This window comes from Seriola lalandi, unplaced genomic scaffold (genome assembly GCF_002814215.2).
Source record: "Seriola lalandi dorsalis isolate HSWRI2012SDOR001 ecotype SW California unplaced genomic scaffold, Sedor1 jcf7180002054680, whole genome shotgun sequence".
NCBI classification, from domain to species: Eukaryota; Metazoa; Chordata; class Actinopteri; order Carangiformes; family Carangidae; genus Seriola; species Seriola lalandi.
The window spans coordinates 1,275,581-1,282,564 of record NW_019525233.1 but is presented as its reverse complement, the minus strand read 5'-3'; positions in this window follow the sequence as shown (position 1 = coordinate 1,282,564).

The following is a 6,984-nucleotide window of genomic DNA, read 5'->3' as shown; positions in this document are numbered from 1 at the left end:
ACAAACCTACAGCTCATTGCTCTACTCTCCGACCTCTAGGCTTTTTTAAATAGATATTTGTTGATGATATCGAGGACTTATTACCAGATTGCAGCTGAACACAGTTACATTGTTGTTGTGAGGCGATGGGACAGTACTGAGTTGTCATTTGGGATCATAATATGCAGAATATCAGAGAAAACTGAAGCCAGAGTCCAAGTATTATCACAGCTCAGCTCAGGCCTCGGCCTGCTGACAGCATATCTATTCCAGATGGAGGAACCAGCTTCTCTCTGACCTCTTTTTGCACATTTTTCATTTTTCTTGGTTTTCAGAGACTTTCTTTGTTACGCTGGTCTGTGGTTTAGTTTTGGGAAATGCTTCTGCGCATGCCATTGTGTTTGTCTCTAAAATTAAAGTATGGCCTATTAATGGCACGTCTGTGACTGTGACTGTGACAAGAAGCTTAACAGGCGTCCAGGCAGTGACTGTGTCTTTTGTCGAGTAGTGTTTTGAGTCTTCTGTTCTTATTCTTTTGGGAAGGATTCAACACATTTTGGCTTTGAATAATTCACCCAAGTTGAGTCTTGCCGCAGCAGGCCAACAGCTGAGTGCTGTACAGCGTTGAAAGATGTTTACTCATTCCAGGCTTGATTTGACGTTGCCATTACAGAGACTGTGAATAATAAAGCTCCTCATTCGGCACACCTGCATTGCATCCATGCTGTAACTTCATCACAAAAACTGGATAAGAGGTCCACGAGGCCCTCAGGGTCTTCTGGCTTACACTGCTTATGGGACATGAATAACAAACAGTCATATAAATCATCGTCAATAATAATGGAGTTTGATCATATGCAGTGACAGCTCTGTTCAGCAAGTTGAAGTATGAAATGGCTGTACACATGAAAATAAAAAACACAGGAATGACAAGACACACACACACACACACACACACACACACATACAGGGCATGAGGTGATGGCTTTGATGCATTTCACAGTCAGACAGCTGCACCCACCGGTCCTTAATGACGGGACAGACTGGGCTGATCTCCAGAGGTGTGCTTTCCCCATCAGGCAGAGTGCTCTCACACCGGGCTAGACAGGAACATACCAGTAATGGAACAGACTGAAACCAGCAGGTAAAACACACCGTGGTGACCAGCCAAAAACCTATTACAACCCTAAAACAGGCCGGAGACTTTATGCGCCGAGTTTTATTGGTTCACTGAAAAAGCTGAGCATCGGAACGGCAGAATACAGTGTTTACTTCAGGTAAATCAAGGACAATCCAGCCTTTGTGGAGAGGTAGACACAAAGTAAAGCTGGAGGAAATTTGACCTTTTCAGCTGTGAAGATGAAAGAAAGACAATTTTCAGGGACTGCTTCAGTTTGCTGCTGGTCCAGCCAACATCTTCCTGCTTTGGGAGAGGTATTAAATCATATCATGAGGCTCGAGTCCAAGTGAAGTCACACAGAAGTGGTGTTGAAGTCAGAGCTGAGTCTCTTTGGATTTTGTGGATTTCAGGGGAAGTCTTCAAATCTGTAACTTGAGTCCAAGTCATGTGGCATGTGGTAAGAAAACTCTACAATGTAGTTAACATATGTACAAAGGAAGGCAGAGACCTCATGTATATTATCAGCTGTTGACAAATCATGGAACGGGAAAATGTTCAGTCACAAGCCAAACTCATGCAGTTTTCAGATAAATAAAACTGAGAGAAATGAAGCAAATCACAAACAAGAAACTGCAGACGCATGCTAACAAGACTAAGAGTCAGCGGCCATGCTAGCAGCTTTGTGACGCTTCAGCACTGTGACGTTTGAGCTAACTGCTAACATCAGCATGCTATCACAAAGCATGAAATGCTACTGTAGCATGCTGATATTTAACAGGCATAATGCTTAGCATGGCAGGTTAGCATGCTAACATTCGCTAACTAGAGCTACATCTGAAGAGCAGCTGAGGCAGATGTTGTCATTTGTTTTGCAGGCATTTGGTCACGAACCAAAGTTTCAGACAAGTTAAAATTTTTACCTTATGATGTTAAGGGATCAAATAAAGTTAAAACAATTCATTCTGAGGGGAACACATATCTGAACTAAACGTCAAGGCAGTCCATCCAACAGTCACGGAGAAGTTTACTTCATAAACACAAATGTTATAGAAAAGGTTGGAAGGACTAGGGTACATCATCTGGGAACCATGAATGTTGGCACAAAATTTTGCACTAATCCATCCAGATGTTGAGATATTTTAGTCTGGGTGGATGGTGGATGGAGCGACAGCAAACAGGCATCACCATCCCCAGCATGGCTAGCATTGTAGCGTGGCTAAAACACCATCCACATACAGTAAAGAACAGAGTTTGAGAATCACAGTCTGGGTCATGCGGGAAAACTACCCTTCCTCCTCTCTCCTTCCACCACAGCATCTCTCATCTTTATCTGAGTGATGGCTGTCAAACACCGTCAAGCTTCTGACAAACTTTGTGTGTTGTACTGTAGGTTGGAAAGGGAGGTGTCGAACCCCCGAACCCTCGGATGGCATTCAGCATATTCCTCCCCCTCGCTGTCTGCAGGTTGTTCGGACTCTGCAGCACACCAGACCTTTGAACCTGCGTGTTCATATTACCTGCAGGCCTTCAGCCTCAACACCGCCCTCCCAGTTCACAGACAATCAAATAATAACACTGTGGTGTCTGTTCCACTCAAGAAAATAAAACCCCCGACTTCAGTCTTCTTAGTCAGGGGCAGCAGGAGATAACGATCAGAGATGATCAGACTTTTGTGGTAATTAACGCGAAGGTTTCGCACGATTTTGTATTTGTTGACACTTCTGCGTATACAAAGCAGAGGGAGTGTATGATGTTCTGAGGTTGTTGAAGGTGCAGCCAAAATCCTAAGATTAAAGGCAACGGATCATTAGTTTGGTTCATACCTGCTTCAAACAACAAACAGCAAAACAAACAAACAAACGAAAAAAAAGAAACTGCGTCACAAAGGTGTGAATGATCCATCAGCGACTGAATGATAGATATTAATAAGTCTGTAGAGACTGTTCTCTGACTTACAGGGGCCTAAAGACAGATGGAGGATTTGTCAGGGGCCGGTTTAATCAATCCCTACAGTACAGTTGAAAGCAGAGCCTCTTCTAGAGAAGGAGTGCTGTTTGCTGTTGGATGATCTGTTCATCTTCACACAGAACAGATGAAGCAGACACCGCACCACTCCAGGCGTAGGACTAAAAAGAGCCGTGTGTTATGTGATGTTGCGGTGCCCTCTATTTATTCTGCCAGCTTAAATTTAGTTTACATGCCTGCTTGTCACAGCACTGGTTTGTATTTTCTGTCCTTCTCGCTGATGTCTGTTTGCCAGTTCCATCTTTTTTGGGTATATTTTAGCACTTTGATGCCTTCAAAGATGATTAGCATGTGCGCATTTTATTCCTGCTATTTTTAAAAAATAGCCTGTGACCACAGATGAAACTTTCTGTTGTTCTCCAGGCCAACTCCCGCAAAGAATAGAAATTGATGAGTTGGATGTCCCTGCCAAATAAGCCCATTAAGAAGCTCTGAATCATGTTTGAATGGGGAAACTGACTTACCCCGCAGGATTCACTGAAGCTATTCATTTTCTTCAGCCACAGTACAGTACAGCGTGAGGGGTACCAGGGAGCAAAGGCCAATTAGGGCTGTTTGAAAGTGTCCGCAGAGGTGAGTGCTGCATCTGCTCCACAGCATGCGCCTGAATATTTCCGTGAGGGCGAGTGGGACCGGTCACAGCTGCAGCTCAGTGGGCCAGAATCAATCCGCAATCCAGTTCCTGTCTGTGGGCCAGATCAATACATGTGGCCGCTGCAGCGTCTGGAGGTGCAGTGAAATCTAACCACAGTACAGCAATTAGGAAGAAGAACGACAATGTGTGATGAAAGACACCTTGGAGGAGACTTTAACTGAGATTAATTCAAATGCAACAGAGTAAAGTCAAGGCAAAACAGAATCCAAACACGGCGTCTCAACGCCTGTCTGAGGTGCAGTTTGCATTATTCAACAACCACCTGTGTGTTTTCTCATGTTGAAAAAAAGTGCTGCACTTTCACTGAAAGATAGTGCAATAAAAAAAAAGGGAAAAGAAGAGAGAGAAAGCATTGTTGGATACTTCCTTTAAAGCCAAGTTAGCGCATTTTGATGGAACATGACTGCCCTCTAGTGGCCGAGGGGGGAAACGTCTTCAATATGTGTATAAACTCTCAACCGTTTCTTCCAAGTGTGTATGGTTATTACCAGAACTGAAATAATTAGTCAATTTATCAACAGAAAATTAATAGGCAACAATATTGATAGTCACTTAATTGTCGGAGTTGTTTAATTAAGCAGAAATTGTAAATATTTTCTGTTTCCTGCTTTTCTCTTTATTATTCATCTTTTATTTCTTTGTTATTTTACATGGTCTGTCTTTGAGTTGTGGACCATTGTTCAGGTATTTGCAGACGTCACATTGAACTTACATTTTACATTTCATAGACTAAACAATTAATAAATTAATTAAAATAATTGGCAATATAGCTGATCATATAAGTTACTTTAGTCCCAGCCTTAGTGACAACACATATGCAAAAAGAGACGGAAAGAGAAATGAGATGGAGGTCTATTTGTGTTCAGCGTAATCTTCATTTAATTAAATAGATCCTAAAGCTTCACCAACAGATCTGTCTATAAATGTCTTTCGCCCCAGGACTGATTGCAGATCATTAAAGCTGCTGTTGGTGACGACCGACACTGTGGGATTGTGGCTGATTCCCAAGAGGAGAAAGAAACAAATTAAAGTATTATTTACTTTCCAGGCATATTTAATTGGCACAGTAAACACAATACAAAGTATTCAGTGCTCCAAAACACAAGCATGGGCTACCAAATGGAACACAAACAAAAAAGTGCAAAACACACCATTTGGTAGACCTTACAAAGGAAAAGAAGTCTTACTTTGCAAAGCAGATAAAGTAATGGTAAGACTCTCAATAGTTAAAATAGATGTTTTCCTTTTTTTAAACTTTATTTATATATTCATATATATTCTCTCTAATTCCATCGCGCCATTTCCACTGTACAGGCAGGTTATTCTGGGGCTTCCACTCAAAGGTTTGTGGTGGTCTCGTTGCAGAGCACAGGCGGGCAGGCGCTGCCGCCGCCAGTGAAGCGGTGGTCTTTGCCTCGTCAGATTTATCTCGTCATTTATCACTCAGAAACAACAAAAAACAAAAAAAAACAAACAGAAGGGGCGTGTTTGATATCTTGACATGTTGAGATCGGTGGCAAAAAGCAAACGTGGTACTTTTAAGCTCGATTCAGCAGGGAATTGATTATTCCTTCCATTAAGAGTCCAAAGGGTCATTAAGTCCATCACTCATCCGTTTAAGAAGTGTACATAATATTCTGCATCACATGAATATTCAGCAATGGCTTCATCCAAAAACACAAACAGTGTAATTGTTACTTAGATTTGCAGTTAAGGGATTTTAGTCCCGTTCAGGCAGAATAAGCTACAACAAATTTCCAGCTTAAAATAAAAACAAAAAAAAAAGAAGCAGAATCTCAATTTAAGATCATCAAATATAAAACAAAAATGTTAAAAATCATATACATTATGTGCCATTGAGCAGGCGGGGGAGGGGGGTCAGTGGACATAATTCCTCTCGTCTGACAGTTTCATGATCATAAAAACTCCCAAGCCCCCCAAACTAAATCACATCTTGATCCTTTCACCACACCACAGCTTCATCATCAGCGTCATTCTGAACACAAACCCGGTTAAGGCCCAAAAACAGGTGATTCTGTCACACTGCAGTCACAAATGAACAGGAACATGATGAATCGCGGTATATTTTCATATACCGCAGGCAGTGTGGACTATCGTTAAAACATCAGGTGTAAATCATATCTTCATGGGTTTTATTTTTGGGTCGAATGCTGCTGGAGCCAAGTGGAAACATTTCCCACAAGGTGATTAACTGTAAACTAACAACAACTTGCGTTAGACACTCTGATCAAAACATACAATACTAACATTTTTACATACATACTGTACTGTGAACTTACAGTAAAACAAATGCACATGACATCCATGACCTACCTATGCATAAGATCATTCAGAAAACAACATTTCGGGTCCCTGTTGTCCTTTTCTGACAGTTTTGAGATTAAGCTGGGGAACACTGGGAGGAGGTGAAACAGGGAAACATGCTCTCTGATCCGACAATAGAAAAGAGATATCAAAAAGAAAAAAAAAAAGAAGAAGAAGAAGAAGAAGAAGAACCACAGGCACCGAACCCAAACAGTAGCACTCAGGTTAATTCAAAGAGTACGACCAGGCAATGAGGGTTAACTGAACAGAAAGGCTGGAGGCTGGAGGCAGAGAGGGGAGGGGGGGGGGGCAATAAGATGACCAAACTCCCCCACCACCTCTTCCGGGCTGCCAGCAGAGGGGCGAGGAGGAAGACAGGGCAAGCATGCAGCAAACCACAACGCTGAGAGGCCCCGCCCCCGAGCTGTTGCAAAAAAAACAAAAAACAAAAAACAAAAAGGTAGGGGGGGGGTTGGGGGGGGGGCACGCTCAAAGCAGCTTAAGGGAATAGCCTGAGCTGCCTGACACAGGGAAGGACCGTGGAAGTGAAGGGGGGGGGTGTGGTCAGAGAGAGGAACAGACACCAGTGACAAGACGGGATTTGGTGGATGAGAGTGATGGTGAATGAGCCCATCATCCATCTCTTTTCCCTCTAGGTGGTCCTGGGTATGTGGGAGTGATGGTGGTGTGTGGGAGTAAAATGGGACATTAGGACACACAAAACCTTTAAAATAAGGCGGACATATGAGCATTTTCACGCCAGTCAAACAAACCAGGAGCACGTGACGCTGAAACAAATGATTAGCACCTTCACTTCTTCTGTTTCCTGCTGGATGAAACCTGCAAATATGGAGCTGATTTTAGTGGGGTGGGAGGGTGG